This window comes from Macaca mulatta, chromosome 10 (genome assembly GCF_049350105.2).
Source record: "Macaca mulatta isolate MMU2019108-1 chromosome 10, T2T-MMU8v2.0, whole genome shotgun sequence".
NCBI classification, from domain to species: domain Eukaryota; kingdom Metazoa; phylum Chordata; class Mammalia; order Primates; family Cercopithecidae; genus Macaca; species Macaca mulatta.
In genome coordinates this window covers 106,740,571-106,763,296 of record NC_133415.1, presented here as the reverse complement: position 1 = coordinate 106,763,296, position 22,726 = coordinate 106,740,571, and the positions used below count along the sequence as shown (strand labels likewise).

General features: G+C 42.9%; 1 long non-coding RNA gene across 1 annotated transcript; it reads right to left on the bottom strand.

Moving 5' to 3' along the window:
* Window positions 1-6,167: 6,167 nt before the first annotated feature.
* On the bottom strand, window positions 6,168-19,349 carry LOC144332193 (uncharacterized). Its single transcript, XR_013400056.1, has 3 exons — window positions 19,168-19,349; window positions 16,807-16,952; window positions 6,168-8,382 (listed from the first exon to the last, which is right to left on the bottom strand). It is a non-coding gene; the product is annotated as an uncharacterized LOC144332193 (long non-coding RNA).
* Window positions 19,350-22,726: the final 3,377 nt, after the last annotated feature.

Sequence of the window (22,726 nt, the reverse complement as noted above, 5' to 3'; positions counted from 1 at the left end):
CTTCAATGTCAAGAATCTACCCCTTGTCTCTACTTCACTGTCTTTAAAAAAATAAATCAATCAATCTTTCTATTTTCATAGAGGTTCTGTGAGAACTGAGGAGAAACAGCCTTTCTCCTCCCCTCTGGGCTCGTAACACTCTCTCCGCATCGCCTGCCCCCTCCCTATCTTTGCTGGCCAGTTGTTCACAAGTAGCTTAACAGTTTTGAGAATACAAAAACAGGAAACTATGCCCCAGCCCTAAGACTAAAAAACTCATGTGCAAATCCTTCAGTGGACAGATTTCTTCAGCTTTCAAAAACTAAGGCCTTGAAAAATCAGGTCCCATGGCCAAGATCTCTGGATTTGCTTAATCATTTCCTTTGCAAATTTATAACCTCTTTAACCATGAAGAGAGATGGTGAGAAAGGGGGAGGCGGGAGTTGAAAATGTTTTAAGTCAACCACAAGACAGGACAGGAAACTCTGGGGGGGGGGGGGGGGCGGGGGTTGCATTTCTCTTTAATCCCTCTGTGGCAGAGAGGCCTAAGATAGCAGCTCTGGAAAACTGTTTATTGTCCCAGAAATGACCGTTCTGGGATATTGTTTTGCTGTTGATATTGACCCAGAGAAAAATGTGGCAGCCTTCTTCATTCAGTGGCTTACTAGAGAATAGAAGAGCAGGGAGGGCTCTGAGACACCCCGGTCTGACCCTCTGCTTGACTCATGCAACAGACATTTATTGAGTGGCTGCCCTGCCCTCCAATGGATAGATAGGACTGAGACGGCCTCCCAAAGAGGTAAAATTAACTTCCTTGCTTTTTCAATGCCATTTGAAAAGTTAAAGAATCTACTGGGGGCTGTCTACTAGAAGCATCTAAAATAGGTGATCCAAAGCTGTTTTATTATTAAAATTCCTGAAAGACAAAAAGACGTTTTTTGGTTTTTTGTTTTTTTGTGGTTTTCTGCCCTTCCTTCTCGCTTTCTGAGTTTTTCTTGGCTAATCAGAGTCATGTCCTTTTTTTAACCTTTAAGGTACGTTCCTGTCTTTAGCAGTGGTTTTTATTTGAAGCCAGGGCCCAACCCACTTATGTGGATCCAGCGAATGGAATGGAATGGAACAGAATGGAATAGAAAAGAACACAGTGGAAATCTCATGGTGCATCACGGGTAATATGGGCAACATTTATTAGTGGAAGATTTGTTTTGATTGCTAATGTATGTGTATAGATTCAAAATGTATTTCTTGTTATGATTTGTCATAAGAAAAGTGTAAAAGCCTCTGATCTTTAATATAGTTCGGCGGCTAAAAGTGTGGGATCTAGAGTCTACTAGCATGAGTTTGAATGTCAGCCTGTCCCTCTGACTGGCTGTTTGATGGACAGGCTGATTATCCTCTCTGGACTCACTTACTTAAGGGAAATACAACACAATAGAGACATAAAATGAATATTGGATATCACAGTGTCTGAATTTCTGGGGTCATTTATCTTCAGAAAATGCCATCCTGCCCCCTGTGTCTTTCCTTTGGCCCAGCATTCTGCCGATTGTCTAGGGTCTACTCACCTTAGGTGAAGCTACTTCCTCTAGCTTAACCTCTCTCGATTTGATCTCCCTTCATTCCCTCTACCTCTACCTGCTGTCTCTAACATCATCTGTGGAAAACCAAAGCCATTTAATATGTAAAATTTATCTTGGGAAAATGGCTACATAATTGCAGACTGTCTTACCTACTAAGTACAAATATAAAAGCTAGACAAAAACCTTGAAGGCATCCTAAAAGAGAGATAAAGCGCTCCACTTCAATTGAAAGCAACAATAAGACTGACAGTTGACTTTCAGCAGAGCTAATGAAAGTCTTAGGACAAACTCCTTAAAAAAAAAAAAGATAAGATGGAAAAGAAAAAGAAAAGAAGAAAGAAAAAAAATAAGGGGTTGAAAAAACCCCTGGCAACCTATAGTTCTACACCTAGTAAGAAATAGCTATCAAAATTGAAGATAACTATGTTTTCAGATAAACAAAAACTAAGTTACTATATTACCAGCAGATCCTTACTAAAAGAAATACTAAAAGATACCCTTTAAGAAAAAAATAAAATGATCTCAGATGGAAGAATAAAAATGTAGGAAAGAATTAAAAGCAACAGAAGGATAAATGTGTCGGTAAATCTAAACGAATACCAACTATGTTAAAAGATCATAATAATGTCTTCTGGGATTTAAAATATATATAGAAGGCCAGGTGTGGTGGCTCACACCTGTAATTCCAGCACTTTGGGAGGCCAAAGTGGGTGGATCACTTCAGGTCAGGAGTTTGAGACCAGCCTAGCCAACACGGTGAAACCCCGTCTCTACTAAAAATACAAAAATTAGCCGGGCATGGTGGCACAGTAGTAGTCCCAGCTACTCGGGAGGCTGAGGCAGGAGAATCACTTGAACCTAGGAGGCAGAGGTTGCAGCGAACCAAGACTGTGCCACTACACTCCAGCCTGAGCAACAGAGCAAGACTCTATCTCAAAAAGAAATAAAATATAAAATAAAATACAATATATGTAGAGTTAAAATACATGGTAGCAATAACACAAAAGATAGTCAAGGAAAAAAAAAGGTACTAAGCATGTTCCAAATTCTTTTATTGCCTGAAAGCTAGCAAATATACTAATTTTATTAGATCCTGATAAGTCAGGAATTATCATTGTAATCTATAAGGTAATAAAAAATATAGAAAAAAACAAGCTAATAGGAGAAGCACAATGATTGAAAAAAGACTTCATTAATTTAAAAGGTCAGAAAGGAGAAAATGGGGAACTTGTAAAAGTTGAGACTAATTAAAACAATAATATATTAATATCCTGATAGTACTATACTAATAATTACTTTACGTGTAAATAGACTAAATATTCCAATTAAAAGACAGATAGATTGTATGCTAAATAAAAAACAAAAACCCAAATATAATCTTCTTACAAGAGATAAGACCTAAATATAAGCACACAGAAAAGATGAAAATAAAGATAGAAACAGATATTTCATGAACATACTAATCGAAAGAAAACTAGTGTAGCTATTCTAGTATCAGATGGAATACACTTTAAGAAAAGAGGCAACATAAAAGATAAAGAGGATTATCTTACAATAACGAAAAGAGTCAATCCTACCAGAAAAAGCAATTCTAAATCTACAGTAGCTACTAGAATAGCTTCAATATACATAAAGCAGAAACTGCCAGATCTAAAAGGAGATATAAATCCACAATTATAGAGGTAGGCTTTAACATATTTCTATCAACAACTGATAAACAAAAAGATAATAAGTCAGTAAGAATGGAGAAATTTTGACCAGCACTATTTACACACTTGGCCTAACTGACATTTGTAGAACAAATCAACCAGTAACTGCCCAGTGCATCTTCTTTTTCTAAGTGCACATGGAACATTTAACAAAAGTTGTCACATACTGGACTATGGAGTAGGTCTCAACAAACTTCAGATGCTGAAAGCACACAATATGTTCTCTGACTACAGTAGAATTAGCTAGAAATCAATAAGGATAAGAAAATGTCTAAGTAATTGGAAATTAGGCAAAACAATTCAAATAGCTCGTGATTTAAGAGAAATCACAGTAGAAATTAGAAAATATTTATTTGACATATCAAAATGTAGCATTCAGCTAAAGCTGTGCTTATAGGGAAATGTTTATCTTTAAATACACATATTAGATAACAAGAGAGGAAGAAAATCAATGACCTAAGAACACAGTTTAGAAACTTAGAAAAATAAAAGCAATCAAACCTAGAAAAATTAGAAACAGGGAGATAATAAAGATAAGAGAAGACAGTTATGAAAAGAAAACAAATGTACAACAAAACATCTCTTTGCAGAGATGCAACACCTCTTATTGTCAGATTAACTACCATTCATTTGTTCATCCATCTTTGCATTCATTCATTCATTCATTCATTCAATAAATATTTACTGAGAATCTATGCTGTGGATCAGGCACTGTTCTAATTTCTTAGAATAAAGAAGTGAACAAAACAAAGTTCTTCCCTTCAAAGAGCTTATATTTTGGTATAGGAAACAGGCAGTAAACAAACCACTAGTGATAAGATGTCAAAAAGTGGAATATGCTATTAGTAAATGAAAAAGCAGAGTAATACAGAGTGATACAGAGTAATACAGAGTAAAGGCCACGTGAATTTAGTTGGGTTGATCAGGGAAAGGCTCTTTCAAGATGACATTTGACCAGAGAGTTCCATAGAATGGGGAGTGAATCATGCAAATATGAGGAAGAAAAGCATTCCAGACAAAAGGTACTGCACAAGTACTGCACAACCTTAGGGCTTGAAGAGGTACTGCACAAGCCCTAAGGTGAATGCACATTTGACACATTGAAAAGAGCTTGTATGCTCTTGCATAATGTTGGACAGGCTGTCAGAAACCAGAAAGGCCTTGTAACCAGGATGGTAAGACCTGGATTGTAGCCTGAACATGATAGGAAGATGCTAGAACATTTTCGGCAGGGAAGGGACAGAATCTGATCATTCATAAGACATATTTTTCCATTTCTCCTCCAGGAGGTTAATTTGTCACTTTCTCCCTGACAGGCTTTAAATTCTGTAATTCAAGTTCTATTAGCATGATTTTCCAAGGAAAAAGCAAACTTTCTCCGTAAATAAATCCTCCTGCCCTCCTGCCAGGAGAGAGGGCTTCAAGCAGCTTTTCTAAGAGAGATTTTTTTTCACCTCATGATAGTTGGATGTTAGGAAAGTCACAGAGACAGAACAAGTCATAAACATCACTGAGGTCTGTCTGAGGTTGGTTGAACAGGTGTATGTGAAAACCCTTAACCCCACCAGGAAGGACATGTGACTATGAGGAGGGAGTAAAAATATGATGAAACTGTTAGTGGACTTTCTGTTCTGAGCACAAGAAACATTTCCACCATGCAAGCAAGTAGAAATGTAAATGACACCTCAGAGAAGAGTTTCAAGTCAAAGAGATGGATGCCGCAGCCTTCAAAAGACAGTGAGATCATTTCAGCACAATTTTCAAATGCAGCCTCCCCAGTACAGCCTACAATCATGTTTCTTCGGGGAAGAGGCAACGCATTCTGCTAAAACTTGAATTTGTTTCCAAGATTTAAATACCAGAAAAATGCATACGCAAATTCAGATTTCCATGTTCTCTTGAAATATTGGAAGTTGGAGGATCATGGACAAAATCTAGGACACCAAACGACCCTCCCCCTTTGCTGGGGCTTAGTCTCACTTTTACACAATCCCCACAGAACTCTTCTTACCTGCTCAGCCCCCAGAGCTCTCTGCAGATATGCTCTCTAGTTTAAGAAATGAGGTTGATGAATTGAGGAAGAGAAAGCACATTTCTCAAAGCGTTTCCCAGAGGACCACCAATCCTATAAGGTATTCTAAGGGATCTAAAGCTTCACAATCTGGTAGGCAGAATTCTAAAGTGGTCCCCAAGATTGTCCCCTCCTTGACCTGGTGTACATGGCATCCATAATCCCCGAACCTGGAACATTGGCTGGACCTTTGAATTGATGAGCTATCACTACTATGATTAAGTTAGATGACAAAGGTAAAAGAATGTTGTATCTAAGGTCCCCAGTCAGTTGACTTTGATTTAATCAAGAGGAAGATTATCCTGGGTAGGCCGGGTTTAATCAGGTGATCCCTTAAAAGGAACTAGGGAAGCAGCAGCAGATGTTGTCCCATGGCCTTGTATGGGACACAATGCAAACCGCCATGCTGTGGAGAGAACAACATAGCAGCCAACTAGGAGCTCTAGGAGCTGAGTTCCTCAGTCCTGCAACTGCCAGGAACTGAATTCTGTCAAAAACTGGTGAGCTCAGAAGAGGACTCAGGCCTCAAATGAGATTACAACTCTGACCAATATGTTGATTTCAGCCTAGTGAGACTCAAAGCGAAGGATCCAGCTAACTTATACCCAGAGTCTCAAACTGTTAGATAGTAAATGGGTATTGTTTTAAGTGGCTAACTCTGCGGTGATTTGCCACAGAATGATAGAAAATTAACGCACCTGTGTCCATTCAACAAGGATTTAATGAGTGAACCTACTACATGTTAGGTGCTGTTCTAGAAACTGAAGATGCACAGAGAGCAAGACAGACAAAGTTCTTGCTCTCCTGGAGCTTACAGTCTAGTAGGGAAAGTCAGATCATAAACAGGAAAAACAAGGGCCAGGCACGGTGGCTCACACCTGTAATCCCATACTTTGGGAGACCAAGGTGGGCAGACTGCTTGAGCTCAGCAGTTTGAAAGCAGCCTGGGCAACATGGCAAAACCGCATCTCTACTAAAGATACAAAAAAAAACCCTGCATGGTGGCTTACGCCTGTAATCCTAATACTTTGGGAGGCCGAGGTGGGCAGATCACCTGAGGTTGGGAGTTCAAGAACAGCCTGGCCAACATGGAGAAACCCCATCTCTATTAAAAATACAAAATTAGCCAGGCTTGGTTGGTAATCCCAGTTACTTGGGAGGCTGAGGCAGGAGAATTGCTTGAAACCAGGAGGCGGAGGTTGCAGTGAGCTGAGATCCCACCATTGCACTCCAGCCTGTGCAACAAGACCAAAAACTCTGTCTACAAAAAAAAAAAATACAAAAAAAATTAGCTGGGCATGGTGGTGTGTGCCTTTAGTCCCAGCTACTCAGGAGGCTGAGATGGTAGGATTGCTTGAGACTGGGAGGCGGAGGTTGCAGGGAACTGAGATGGCACCACTACACTCCAGCCTGGGTAACAGAGCAGGGTCACACGTTTGACCTTCAGTGGTCACACGTTTTTGGGTGTTTTGTTTTGTCTAACAGAAAACAAAAAACGTGTGACCACTGAAGGCTAAGCAGGACAGAATATAACTTCGTCGTGTACACTCCTGAAGGTTATATTAATAGATTCTGGGTTACTGACTCCAGAATCCATTTGCTCATTGGTTTCCTAGCAGAAACCAATGAGCAAAGGTAATTCAAGAGGTTACATAAGCAAAAATAATAGTAATTAATAGGAAAAAAGAGATATAGTTTTATTAATGTTGATAAATGCTACATATACCAAAATACTAAATCAGGGAAAGGGGACAGGATGTGATGGATAGCCAGCGACAGCTTCTCTGAGGAGGTGACATGGAGCATGAACCTGAAGGACAAAGGGAGCAAGCCCTGGAGGAATCTGAGACAACAGCATGGTTTGAAAACACCCGCTGTTGTCTTTCTCTTGAGGAACCCCGGAACACGTGCGGATATTAAAGGCTCTGAGAATCCCTGCAGTAAATAACCAGTTGCAAGTTGCTGAGTCCAGTACCCCTGAACTTATTAAAACCTGTGATTCCACGAATTAGTCATCCTCTTCACAGGCTTTATAAAATATTGGATCAGTGGCCAGGCACAGTGGCTCACGCCTGTAATCCTAGCACTTTGGGAGGCCGAGGCAGGTGGATTACCTGAGGTCAGGCGTTCAAAACCAGCCTGGCCAACATGGCAAAACCCCATCTCTACTAAAAATACAAAAATTAGCCGGGCGTGGTGGTGCACGCCTGTAGTCCCAGCTACTCAGACGGCTGAGGCAGGAGAATCACTTGAACCCGGGAGGCACAGGTTACAGTGAACCGAGATCGCTGCACTCCAGCCTAGGTGACAGAGTGAGACTCCATTACAAATATACATATATATATGATCAGGAGCCAAATCCTTGGGGAGCACCTATTTTAGATGTGAAGGAAAAAAGCAGATAGAAATTGGTCCAGAGAAAGAGGTGAGCTTCCAGTGTGCCCTCCACACAGCGGCCAGAATGAGTCTTTTAAAATTTAAGTCAGATCAGCTCCAAGCCTTCCAATGGAGGAAACGGGGAGAGGAGTTTGGAGGCTGTTGCTGTCGTGCAGCTCAGCGATGACTGGAATTTGACCGAGGTGCTGCTGCAGGATGGTGAAGAGTGACCAGATTCTGGATCTATTTGGGAGATGGAGAGGGTGGGGTTTGCTGTTGGACTGGATGAGGGTAGGAGACAAAGGCAGGAGCCCAGGTTGATGACGAAGGACTCAGGGCTCTGAATCAGGAGTGGCTGATTTATGCTGCGTAGTTAGCATTTTGGAAAGGTAGGGGTGTGTGTACGATGCAGTCAGACGGTAGTCAGAGCATTTACATACGTGAGTCAACCTGGGAGTGAACTTGTGTCCAACTGAACATGAAGCAATTATTCAAAGTTGGTTTCCGGAATATTCCCAGGGTGAAATAACTTCCTGTGTTTATCACTGCCTTCTCAGTTTAAGTGCTTGCTTGTCTAGTGAACTGAGTTAGCCTTGTCTGTTGAAACTTGGAGTGGTGGGCATGCAGGAAAAATTCTGTGAAAATTTCAGGAAACTGACAGACACTTCTGAAAGAAAAGAAAGTGAACAACATTATCCCTGGCCTTTTTTTTTTTTTTTTTTTTTTTGAGACAGACTCTCGCTCTGTCACCCAGGCTGGAGTGCAGTGGCCGATCTCCGCTCACTGCAAGCTCCGCCTCCCGGGTTCACACCGTTCTCCTGCCTCAGCCTCCTGATAGCTGGGACTACAGGTGCCTGCCACGACTCCCGGCTAATTTTTTGTATTTTTAGTAGAGACGGGGTTTCACAGTGTTAGCCAGGATGGTCTCGATCTCCTGACCTCATGATCCGCCCGCCTCGGCCTCCCAAAGTGCTGGGATTACAGGTGTGAGCCACCAGCCTGGCCTCCTGGCCTCTTTTATGAGAGGGGAATTGATTGATTTATTCAGTGCCTGATCGAGTATTGCCTGTGAGTAAATATTTAGGGGAGTGATAAATTAAGAAAAGCGCAGAACACCCCAGTGTAATGGAAGGGAGCCACTCCAAAGGCCAGATGTCGAGAAAATACTATGGGAGCTGCCACGTGCATAATTGAGTTGCAGACCCTTGTGTGATATGCTTGAAGTCTTGGTTAAGAACGTGGAATCGGGCCGGGCGCGGTGGCTCAAGCCTGTAATCCCAGCACTTTGGGAGGCCGAGGCGGGTGGATCACGAGGTCAGGAGATCGAGACTATCCTGGCTAACATGGTGAAACCCCGTCTCTACTAAAAATACAAAAAAATTAGCCGGGCGTGGTAGCGGGCGCCTGTAGTCCCAGCTACTTGGGAGGCTGAGTCGGGAGAATGGCGTGAACCCAGGGGGCGGAGCTTGCAGTGAGCCGAGATCGCGCCACTGCACTCCAGCCTGGGAGACACAGCGAGACTCCGTCTCAAAAAAAAAAAAAAAAAAAAAAAGAACGTGGAATCTACAACTCAACTCTCCCACTGAGCTAAGTGTGAGAGCTTGTTCAAGCTAAGACACTGAGCTAGAACATCTTGTCTCAGCTTCTTCACTATAAAATAGGGGTGGTGCTATTATGATAATAATGGTGTTGTTCTGTGGTGATAATACCATCATCATAGAAGGAAATCAGATACAGACACACACTGCTCAGAGCAGTGCCTGGCATCAAGCTAGCACAGAATCAGCATCTGCAATTGTTATTATGATGCTGTTTCAGACGTGTATTTTTCTGTATTATGAAACCACAACGTATTTTTAAATGTTAGAGGAGAGAATGGAAAAGCAACCATCATAATCCCATTCCCCTGGCACAATCTTAATTTTTCACAGTCCCTGCAAATATTTTTTACATAGATCATTTCGTATTTATGAAAGTAGCTGGCATATAGTAGGCACTCAATAAAATGCTTACTGGCTGACTCCCCAGTTCAGTGCAAACTATTTTGTTTTATGCTTTGTGTACCTAAAATTATATCAGATATATTTTGCTTTGGTTTCTTTTTCCTCATAAACAACACGATTACAATTGTATGGCTACAAGATATCTCATGGTGTCAATGTAACAAGCCTTGAATAAGTCATTTTTCTTTTGCTGTACTATTATACATGGAATCACTACAAACCACACTATTTTAGATAACACCACATTGAACCGTTTAGTACACAGTGTTTTGCCTTTTTTCTAAAATTTCTTAAGACAACTGTGGAATTTGGAAATAAATACTCTCAGCTAAACTTTTAAGTTATCTGTAAGGGAGCCTAAAAAAGTTAAACCAAAATGAGATTCTTTTTATAAGATCAGGTTGTAATAAAATGAATTTCACAAGATGACAGTTCCATGAATGAAATAGTGACCTCATTTTCATTTTGAAAAGCTGCTTTCCCCTCATCCAAAAAAGTTGTATTAGAAACAATTCCTGCAATACTCTAGTGATCTTTTATCTGAGATTAATAAAAGATATGAGTATTTTGATGTATGCATTAACAAAAGAACAATAAATTCAACTTTAGTAGGTGTAAGTAAGGAAAGATCTCAGCAGATCTGGTTAACTCTAAGTCTGGCTTTAGAAAGCCACAGTGAGTCGGGCATGGTGGCTCACAATTGTAATCCCACCACTTTGGGAGGCCAAGGCGAGTGGATCACCTGAGATCAGAAGTTCAAGACCAGCCTGGCCAACATGGCGAAACCCTGTTTCTACTAAAAATACAAAACTTAGCCAGGCATGGTGGCAGGCACCTGTAATCCCAGTTACTCAGGAGGCTGAGGCAGAATTGCTTGAACCCAGGAGGCAGCGGTTGAGGTGGGCCGAGATCGTGCCACTGCACTCCAGCCTGGGCAACAGAGAGAGACTCCATCTCAAAAAAAAAAAAAGAGAGAGAGAGAGAATCTTTCTCCTTAAACTCTCTTTACTTTATCCTTTTTTTATTATTTATGTATGTATTTATTTATTTATTTTAAGAGACAAGGCCTTGATCTGCCACCCAGGCTGGTGTGCAGTGGCGCAGTCACAGCTCACTGCAACCTCAAACTCCTGAGCTCAAGAGATCCTTCTGCCTCAGCCTCCTAAGTAGTTGAGACTACAGGCATATGCCACCATGCCCAGCAATCTTTTAATTTTCTTGTAGAGACTGTTTTGAGCTATGTTGTTCAGGCTGGTCTTGAACTCCTGGCCTCAAGGAGTCTTCCCATCTTGGCCTCCTAAAGTTCTGGGATCACAGGCAAGAGCCACCACAGCCAGCCATGTCCTTTCTTATTTTATCACCTGAATTATGGCCATAAGGCAGGATGAAAAGAAAACAAAATTAGAGAACCTGAGAATGAAATCATTGATTCAGTAACTGTTACATGTTCTACCCTGGATATATTCCATTTAATCTTCAGAGGAACACAGTGAGGTGGGGTTCTTCATCTCCTTTCTACACATGAGAAAACTGAGGTGTAAGGAGGTTATAGAATTTGCCAGAAGCCACAGAGCTGTTAAGCAAAAAAGCAAAGATTCCAAATGGGAGTGCGTGATTCCCAGTTTGCAGACTGAATCACAAGGCTGCATCGCCTCCTGCCATGTTGGGGAAAGCAGCGGGGGTCAGTATGAGGGAGGCAGGCAGAGTCCTTCTCTCTGAATGTTCAGGTCAGCATGAGGAGACAGGGGCCACATCTTTGTTGTTAGCTTGTGTCTACAGCTCCCTAGAGTTCTGTGTTTCTCTTACAAAGTTAAGAACACACAACACCCCCTTGAGTTAGGAGCGGGAAAGAGTTGACTTTTGTTACCCAGTCTTGGGGAAGTTGATGGTTCTAGGTCCTTTTCACTGTGTGGAGGCCTGACATTTGGTATTTGGGGAAAAAGTGGGAGAAAAAAGACTCCAAAATCCAAGCCCAGGCTGCTTAGGGCCTGCCTGCCCGATTGCTTGCCAAACAGGAACCCTTCCTTGGCTGTCTTCCCTCCTAAATGATTTTCAAACTACAGTTTTAAAAACAGTTCCTTTGGGGAATTATAAAAGCAATCATGTTTTTGATGGAAAATTGTTGTGTCAACAGAAATGCATGAAAAATAAAATCACCAATTTCCCCATCACCCAGAAAGAACCACTGTTAACATTTTAACTACTTTTCCTTCTTTTTTTCCTTTATGCGTAAATACTATTTTGTAAGCACTCAACTGCATAAAAAGTTTTGTAGTATGCACTTTTAAAATTAAACATTGTATTATCAGCATTTTCCCATGTTCTAAAATTTTTCTAAAACTTGGAAAACATGATTTTTAACAACTACCTAATAGTCTACTCTATAGATTATTATAACATTTAATAATTTCTCTATTGGCGGACATTCCTTTGTATCCTATTTCAAGCAACATTTCCCCATACAGATGTTTAGCCTTTATACAGAGATTATAGTTTGATTCCACCATTCAAACTATTTTTATTTCACACCAACTTCCTTCTAGGCTTTTCTGTATCAGAAGAGTTGGGATGTAAATTACAGGAGTGATCTCAGCTCAGAAACAAATTCCATTGCTGTACCGTAGCAGCAACGCCCTCTGAGGAGAAGCCAACATGCCCTTTTAGTAAGTTTTTGGGTCACTCCAGTTAAAAGCAAACCAACACAGAAGTTTCCCTTGACTCTCCTCCCCCACCCTGTTTCTCTTCCCCTTAATTTCAATTTCTGCCTCTTTACCTCCCATTTACTTCTCAGAATGTTGTAATCTATCTTCCACTCCCATAAATGCTGAAACAGCCCTTGCAAAACACTAAATTCATTGTGCTATGCTTTAATTTCTAATTGCACAAGTGATACACGACAGCACTTTCTTAATTAAAATGATAATTAACAACTTAAAAGTAAATATTAAATTCACTTTTTTTTTTTTTTTTTTTTTTGAGACGGAGTCTCGCTCTGTCGCCCAGGCTGGAGTGCAGTGGCCGGATCTCGGCTCACTGCAAGCTCCACCTCCCGGGTTCACGCCATTCTCCTGCCTCAGCCTCCCGAGTAGCTGGGACTACAGGCGCCCACCACCTCGCCCGGCTAGTTTTTTTGTATTTTTTAGTAGAGACAGGGTTTCACCATGTTAGCCAGGATGGTCTCGATCTCCTGACCTCGTGGTCCGCCTGTCTCGGCCTCCCAAAGTGCTGGGATTACAGGCTTGAGCCACCGCGCCCGGCCTTAAATTCACTTTTTTTACTTTTTTATTTTTTAATTTTTTTTTTTTTTTTTTTTTTTTTTGAGATGGACTCATGCTCTGTTGCCCAGACTGGAGTGCAATAGCACGATCTTAGCTCACTGCAACCTCTGCCTCTGGGGTTCAAGCAATTCTTCTGCCTCAGCCTCCTGAATAGCTGGGATTACAGGTGCCTGCCACCATGCCCAGCTAATTTTTGTATTTTTAGTAGAGATGGGGTTTTCCCATGTTGGCCAGACTGGTCTCTTGGCCAGGGTGGTCTTGAACTCCTGATGGACATTTAGGTTGTTTCTAGTTCTTCACTGAAACAAACAATAATACAACAAAGGGCACCCTTCTCCCTGTGCACCCATGAGAATCTCATTTCTCTAGGGCAGATACAGAGAATTGCACCTGCAGGCTGATCCAGTGCACACTTTTCCTTTTAACATTAATGGGCTCCAACAACCTCCCCACCACCACCACAACGCAGCACATTCACATGAACAACCCATTTCAACCCCATGCTACTCGGCTCTTCAGTAGCCTCGTACAGCAGGTTCCCCACTTCTAACTTTTATTCCACTTTGCCGTCCTGTTGCTTTCCCTCTCTCGAAGCCCAAACTTCTAAATCCCCTTTGCAATCTTCCCCTTTTCTGTCCATCCTGAAATGTGATTGTTGCCTGGAATTCTCCTTGTTGTGCTGAATGATCTCGTATATTCCTATGACTGGCACAACCAGTTCCCTCACAGGTCACAGACTCAAATACTTACGGAAGGCAGGCGGGGCAAAGAAATACTGAGGAATCCATGTACCTCCCCCAGTACCCAAGCCCCCACCCCACCCCCCAGCTCCAGCTGTTGTTGCTTTATTGGAATCTATGCCGAATACTCTCAGATTTCTTTTTCTCAAAAGGAGGTGGAAATCAGACTTTAAATATAAGTGCTCGCATTTTCTTAAGAATTGAAAATCAATTCAAAAGAAATTTTAATTCCTTTTGTTCAACAAAACACCCCTGTGGAGCAGGTTCAGCTGCCAAGATCCCAGACGGTGACTTCCACCTCAAACACAATCACTGCCCTCCTCACATCCTCCCTTTCCTGACACCCACCTGTGCCTTATCCAATCAGACACCAGTCCCATGATTCCACCTGAGACATCATTCCAGAATTCAGCCCACCCTTCTGTCCTTCCTGTCACTTCCTTAATTCCAACTCCCAACAAATCAAATCCTGACTGTGACCAGAACATCCTAACTGGCTTTCCTGCCATTAGGTGATGCCTACCCTACCTGCCTTGTGCTACCCTCTGCTCCATTCAAAAGCATTCTTGCCATGGCTGCTGGAGAGAACCTCACGTCAGAAGAGGCAGGGAGGGGAGAAGGAAGAGGTGGAGGCGGAGAGAGGAGGAGAAAGGGAGAGCATCCATGTCTTCCCTGCTCAGAGAGCCTTGCTGGTGCCATGTTGCCCATCAAACAGTTGCTAACTGTGGCCACCTTTGTTCAGCACTTGACCCAACATTATAAAATTTGATCCAATATTATGAAGTCAGATTTCATATAAGTATTTAGCTATTGGGCTTTTCCTGATATATCTAATTTGCCCTAGCCGCGATGGTTCACACCTATAATCCCAGCACTTTGGGAGGCCGAGGCAGGCGGATCACCTGAGGTCAGGAGTTCAAGACCAGCCTGGCCAATATGGTGAAACCCTGTCTCTACTAAAAATACAAAAATTAGCCGGGCATGGTGGCGGACACCTGTAATCCCAGCTACTCAGGAGGCTGAGGCAGGACAGTAGCTTGAACCTGGGTGACGGAGGTTGCAGTGAGCTGAGATCTTGCCACTGCACACCAGCCTGAGTGACAAGATCGAGACTCTGTATCAAAAAAAAAAAAAAAAAATCTAACTGGCTTTTAGCAGGGGGTCTTTAGTCTCCCATGGAATCAGTCTTCTAGAGCCAGGTAGTGACCATTGCTTTGGGGAGTCACGTGCTTTACAGTTCTGCAGTTTTTCTACTTTCTCTATTTCTGTACCTGGCCAGCCTCATGCACAGATGTTACTGCCTGGCCCTGAAGGAGCTTCCAACCACTGAACCACAGGCCGAAATTCAATCTGTTAATGTGCCCACAAGACCCTGTGTGATCAGCCCCTATGCCCCGCCACAGTCTCTACTCCCGGCCCTTCCCTTCATCCCCATCCTTTCTTCCACCACTAATAACAGTTGACTCACAAAGAAAGTGTTTCAGACCTGAACCTAACCACCACTCAAATGCCATGGTTGTTTTCGTTACTTAAATCAAGGCAGACAAACTCCGTTCAGAGAGGTCTTCCCTTTGGCTCAATAAATCTCTCTTCAAATCGCTAATGAAGTTGAACTTGCTCTAGACACTGCATTTCAGGTTTACGAAACTACTACTGAAGCTCTTCATTTAGTTCTCAGGAGTGTACTACTCAGCACAGATGCTAATAGAGGGAGACTGAGTTGCTGACGGACAAAGACACACCTAATTTATTTAAAACCCCCAGGAGAAGTGTAGTGAAGTTCACCCAGTAAGAATGCGGTTCACATTCTTAGAGCACACACACACACACACACACACACACACACACACACCCCTTAACTGTCTCCTCGATATATATAATTATTATACATAATGATTATTTTGCTCCATGGTAATTAGTTACAAATAAAAGTTGCTCCTATAAACTACTGAGTTAGGATGATTTTTGTAAAACTAGACACAAATTTCCGTGTTTTAAAGATTCTTTGAAATGTTAAAGTCTACTTTACTTTAGACTTACGATGCTACCCCTAATTGGGTCTCCCCTTTTTTTTTTTTTTTTTTTTTTTGAGACAGAGTCTCGCTCTGTTGCCTGGACTGGAGTGCAGTGGCGTGATCTCAGCTCACTGCCACCTCCGCCTCCCGGGTTCAAGCGATTCTCCCCCTCCCGCAGCCTCCCGAGTAGCTGGGATTACAGGCACATGCCCAGCTAATTTTTGTAGTTACACTAGAGATGGGGTTTCACCATGTTGGCCAGGCTGATCTTGAACTCCTGACCTCAGGTGACCCGCCTGCCTCAGCCTCCCAAAGTGCTGGTATTACAGGAGTGAGCCACCGCTCCCGACTGAGTCTCCTTCTTAGTATTAATAACATGATTTCAACTTGGTAGGTGTGGGCGATGAAAACTACATTTCCCAGCTTCCTTTGCAACTAGGCGGGCCATTTAACAGACCTCTGGCCGATGAGATGTCAGAATCATTGATTGGGGCTTCCCCAAAAGTTCCTTAAAGGTGGAGGTGGGGTAGCCTGCAGGAGTGCAGACTTCAGTGATTCCTTCGGCCCGTCTCCCTGGAAGACGATGTGACGATCAGAGAAGAGTCAAAAAATCTGGCCTTGAAATCCATACCACATCAACTACTACTTTCCGTGTTTTAAAGATTCTTTGAAATGGTAAAGTCCATTTGATGCTTACCCCTAATTGAGCCTAACTGAGTCTCCCTAACTGAGTCTCCCTTCTTTATTTCTTTTTTTTTTTTTTTTTTTTTTTTTTTTGAGACAGAGTCTCGCTCTGACGCCCAGGCTGGAGTGCAATGGCGCGATCTTGGCTCACTGCAACCTCCGCCTCCTGAGTTCAAGCGATTCTCCCACCTCAGCCTCCCGAGTAGCTGGGATTACAGGCACATGCCTGGCTATTTTTTGTATTTTTAGTAGAGACGGGGTAGAGTAGAGGTAGGCAGCTACCTAGCTCTAGGTAGTTACCTCTGAATTATACCTCTGCCTCTAGCTATCTACCTCTAGATTATGCAGTAAATGAGAAACATAAATCTTACCTAAGCGGCTGGTATCTGGGTTTTCCATTATAGGCAGGTAAACTATATTCTGTTCAAAGTAGTTTTGAACAACTGAAGAAAATGAACATATTTTTCCCGCTGGCTAGCTCACTCAGAATCATGGGAAGGTCCTAATTAAGAAACAGCTGTAAATAATAATATTTTATTCATATTATCTCAAAATTCTTAATGTGCCATTTTACCATTTTCTGCCTTTTGATCCACATACAATCCAACATGAAATTTATCAACTACACATGTAAAAACAGTGATGTGGAGAAACGCACCATCTGCAAAATTTCAACCCAAAGTTTTATTTCCATTTTGGCCTAAAGCAAGATGTTCCTTGTGGGGGTGGGAGGCCCTCCATTTCCCACCTTACTCTGCCTGACTCAACCTGAATGCATCCCATTGGCATTCTGGATTTTTCTATAATCTCCTTTCCTTAATAAATTCAAGATTGCTCCACAAATCACCAACAGCTTATAATAGCATTACTGTTTCTGGGCTAAGTCAGGGATGCAGCACTGGCCAGTAGCTATGTCTATGGATTATCTGAATAATTGCTTCAATTCCCCACTTGTTTCTGAGTGAGTGTAGGCCTGACCCCCGGGCATGGCTGAACATTACTCATAGTCAAACCGAGAGTTTCAACGCTAAATGTGACAATGTGTGCTATATCTGTTTTCTCTCTAGCAGATTATTCAAATACCATCTAGTTGAAGTCAAGCTGTCCCAAAGCCCACTGAATCTTTGCCCCAAAGGTCCCTGTAGGAGCCCTTGAAGAGCTTCCTTTGCTATATTGTAATCTCTTTCTCAGTGAATATGTGATGATTGGATGCTTTCAGCCCAATTCTTTTCTCCTGCCTCATGTCCCCTAGAGATCCCAATGGCTCCTTATAAAAGCCATGTGTGTCTTATCTCTTCCCATGCAGTCGCTAAAACCAGAAAGCAGGCTGGAAAACATTTCCCCCAACTGTACTGTTTTTCATCATTTCTTTCTGACACCCTCAGATAACTTGTTAGCATATTGTCTTTCTCTATTCAGTGCCGCCCTCACCGGGTGTTTGGAGGCTTAATGACATCACCCAGGAATTTGTAATTAGAAACAAAAATGCCTCTTTCAAAATCTATTAACACTGGGAGAGGGAAGAAAAAAAAAACTTTTTAAGTTGCTGGTACAACCCCAAATGAATGAGGCCTCTTCTGACCGGACAGAAACACTGCCAGCTTTCAGGACGCTCCCAAGAAAGCACTGAAAACAAGTCACAAGTAACCTTTCCGGCTGCTGGTGCCAGTGCCACACGCAAGGGCTGACACCAGGACCTGAGATTGGCCTTGGACATTTTATAAGAAATGACACTGCTCTCTTGACTTTCCCTGGGAGAAGTTGTGTTTCTCGAAGCTTCTATAAGTCTCCAAGAAGTGTTGTGAATTTCTATCTCTGTAGAGACTAAGCCCAGTGGCTTTTGATTACTGAGTTTTTATTCATTCAGTAAATTGTCTGGAGGGCCTCTCCCAACGAGCCTATTCCTGGGGTCTTGGCTGCTGTCAGTGGGGGTCGTGGTGTGTTCCTGTGAATAACAAGACCAGAGCTCTACTGTCTGATAGCCACTAGACACATGTGACTATTTAAATGTTAATTCGGAATAACAAAAATTAAATGAAGTTAAAAATTTGTTCCCTCACAGTTGTGTAGCTGCATTTCAAGAGCCCAGTAGCCACATGTGGGTGGTGGTTACCATATAGGACAGGACAGGCCAGGCGCGGTGGCTCACGCCTGTAATCCCAGGGAGGCCGAGGCAGGTGGATCACCTGAAGTCAGGAGTTGGAGACCTTCCTGGCCAACATGGCGAAACACTGTCTCTACTAAAAATACAAAAATTAGCCAGCCATGGTGGCGGGTGCCTGTAATCCCAGCTACTCGGGAGGCTGAGGTAGGAGAATCGCTTGAATTTAGGAGTTGGAGGTTGCAGTGAGCCGAGATCGTGCCACTGCACTCCAGCCTGGGTGATAGAGAAAGACTCTGTCTCGAAAATAAATAAATAAAATGGATAGGACAGGATAGATGCAAAACATTCCTATCATCCTAGAAAGCTCTCTCTGAGCAGTGCTGGACTAGGTAGTCGGATTTGCCTGGGACACTCCTGGACTATACCTGCTGTCTCGGCATCATCATCAATAGCACCCTGTTTCACTCTCAAAAATGTCCTGGTAATTCGGCTACCCTCTCTACCCCACTGAGCCATGCTCTTTGCTAGGACTTCCCTGAAACCCAAAACCCTTTGTCTTGATGAATAAGTTAGCAGTGTCCAGCAATCTCCCTCCTTTCCCGCCCCCGCCCCCCCCATTCCATCTCACCTATCAAAAGCAACAATTTTAGGAACAGGAAAAAAAAAAAATCCAAGTGAAGAAGTTGTCATTTCTCCCCAACTAAATGATTTCCTTGTCAGCGGTTTCAGTTTTGTTTTGTATTTCCCTTTGCCTAAAGCAGCTCCGATGGGCGCCCTTTGCCCTGAATCATGCCCACAGATCACACAGGAAGGAGGCCGTCCCGGCTTCTCCTGAGCCCTCCCGGCCGCCCTCCTTACTCCCAGCCTCCCCTTCCCGTCTTGCCCAGCAGAGGGCATCTGAGTTTAATATTCTCAATAAAGAACATGTACACAAGCACTTAGGATTTTTTTTTTCTTTCTTCCAGTGATACTTTTTCTTTATGACCAGCAAATTGAGGTGCCAGATAATATAGGTCACCTGAAGGACAAGCCGTCAGAATCGGAGCTCAGAGCCGCTCAGCCCGGCCGCCAGCTCGTTAGGGAACCGCACACTCAGCTCCCACCCAGCTCGGGACGCCCAGCGGGAGCCTCCCTTGCAAACACCAGCAGACACCATTTTGCAGAACTCTTAAGAAACGCGGGTTAAATGTGTTAGGTACAACGCATGCAGCCACGACGGGCATGGAAAGCGAGAGGGCTGGCCCGGGGAGAAGCAAACCTCCTGAGGTTGGGATTGCTCTTGCTGGGGGCTTTGTAAACAGCCTTGCATCTCACACCTCTGCCAGGCAACAAAATGGTGGTGGCTCTAAAAAATAAATAAATAAATAAACGACGCGGGGGTGGGGGGAAGGTGGCACCAGGTAGGTACCAGAGATGGACTTTTATACAATTTTCTTGGGCTGCCGGTTACCAACAGTTGTTCTCTCTCTTTTTCTTTCTTCCTTTCTTTCTCTGTCTCTGTCTCTCTTTCTCCACCCCCTCCCCCTCTCTCTCTCTTCCTCCTCCCTCCCTCTCTCTTATTCTCCTTGCTATATTCTCTGCAGTAATCTTCCCCGTTCTACTGAAGGGGGCGAAAGACCCAACTGATTTGACTCCAGTTCCTCCTCCTCAGCCTTGCCAATTCCTAATTAAGCATACTTTCTGATTTGTTTCTATGTATCTTAAGGGGTGAGGTGCTGAGGCAAGTTACGAGTTTGGGTTACCTTGTTTGCCTGTTTTGGTGCATTGAACATATTTACGAGATGAAAAAGCTCCTTTCTAAGTGGGTGTTAACTGCTGTAAGATTCCCAGAAAACGTGTTGAAGGGACATCTAAACGGAAAATGTGCAGTATTACTCCATTGCACCTTTTAGAATAAAACAAGCATTGTGGCTACTCTGTTGGGCTCTGGTGGCAGTGTGGCAGCGAGCGATTTGTGTGACTGCGGCACATTCGTTTTCCTTTTCTATTATAATCCCACCTTCCTTAAGGAATAAATGAGAGCGTACAGCAAAGAGCTAAGCAAAGTTGCATGACACAGCTTCGGTAAATGGCAGCTATCACTGTTTTATTATGTCTTTGCTTCAAGCTCTCTCCCTGGGCCTGGAGCTCAGCTTCTGCGCACAAATGCTTGATGGAGAGAGCTCTGTGTTATCTGAACCTAGAAATTCTACAGCAGAGGTTTGGCTCCACCTCACCATTGATTTCCTTTCCGTGATTTTGTAAGTCATCGCTTTGTGATGCAATTTCTCTGTATGAAACAAATGAGTATTTTTTTTTTTTACCACCCCTTCTGAGACTGTTGATAAAACACACTCGACAAATGTTTACGGCACCCTTGTGAGGCACTAAGGAATGAGGAGAAATCCACACCTAACCACCACCACCAGGCATCCCAGTGTGCTCAGGGCAGCGCCAGTTTTTGCCGAAGTATTAAAAGCCCCTCCTTTCATTCCCCCAAGTGTCTTTGATGGGCTGGTTAGTTATAAGGTCACCCTATAGAAAACATAACGCCAGGTCTAGAGAAAGTCAGAGTCAGGGTGAGAGGAGAGACTGGGAGGAGGAGGTGGGCACTGGAGACCAGATAACCAGAGAGACAACAGATAGATACATAGATAGACAGGTCATAGAGATACATAGAGAGATAAGAAAGATGATAGATAAGACACACAGATGATAGATAGATAGACGATAGATACATACAATATATAGAGATGAGTAGATAAAGATAGGTACAGTCAGGAATGGTGGCTCATGCCTGTAATCCCAGCACTTTGGCAGTCTGAGGCAGGAGGATCACTTGAGTACAGAGTTTGAGACCAGCCTGGGCAACGTAATGGGACCCAGTCTCTATTAAATAAATTTTTTTAAAGATAGATAAGTAATAGGTACATAAATAGATGACAGACACATAGATACATAATACATACATAGATGATAGATTGATGGAAAATAGAGGATGGATAGATAGATGGTAGATATATACATATAGATGGATAGATAAAGATAGATAAGTAATCGAAACAAACAGATACATAGATACATACATCAAAAGATAAAGGATAGATGGATAGAAAGATGGCTGGATGGATGGACAGATAAATAGATACATAGAGATTAAGAGAAGGAGAAATGAAGCTAAATGAAGCTTCATTTAGCTGAGAAACTGAATGACCACGGGGAAATGTGTCATCTTTCTAAGTCGCTGCTGCTTCATGGGGAAAGCAGGGACCACTGAGTCAGGCCTGCTTCCAGGGTGTGTAGCTGATGAAATGACAGGTACCTGAATACCTGGCACAGGACCTGTCAACAGGCAGCTAAGGCATAGCAAAGAAAGCATTTGCCTTCTTAAGAACCAAAGAGGAAACCTCAAAAGAAAACCATCATCATACATAAAGTTATGTGTCATTTCCAAAAATATAATTATCTTATGCTTTATTATATTTTTTTTTTAAATTTTTTTTTTTTTTTTTTTTTTTTTTGAGACGGAGTCTGTCTCTGTCGCCCGCGCTGGAGTGCAGTGGTGCGATCTTGGCTCACTGCAAGCGCCACCTCCCAGTTTCCTGCCGTATTGGTGCTCCGTGAATACTTGTTAAGGGATGATGGGCGGATCTCGGGGTCCTGTGCTGCTCTGTGATTCTTCCACTCTGCCTGACTCTCTTCCACCTATTATCTTTCTTATTTTCATTCTTTTCCATTTCTTCTTATTCTCCACTTGGCAATTGCCACTTCCATCTTCCTCATAAAGCCACCAAAAGAAGAAACAAAAAGAAAAAAATATTCAACATGGAGAAATACACTTGTCTTTCCCAATCTTGAAATTGGAGGTTTGACTGCCAAGGCAAGTGCTTGGCTCATCTCAGTGAAGCTGTGGGAAGACTGCTGCAGGCGGCGCTCCTGGAAGCCCTGCGGCAGAGGCTCTTCACCGTGTGCTCATGGCCACACAGCTAGGAAGTGGCAGGCACCACTACCACTGCAGCCATGCTGCAATCCACACCGTTCCAACCCAAGCACCTCATCATTTCACTCCATGCTCCATGGCCCTAGTCAGTCAAGTCTGGGTGGGGATTTTAAACCTTCTTTGCTTAGACTATGTTAGATTCCAGACTTATTTTTAAAAGCAAAAAGAGGCCGGGCATGGTGGCTCACGCCTGTAACCCCAGCAGTTT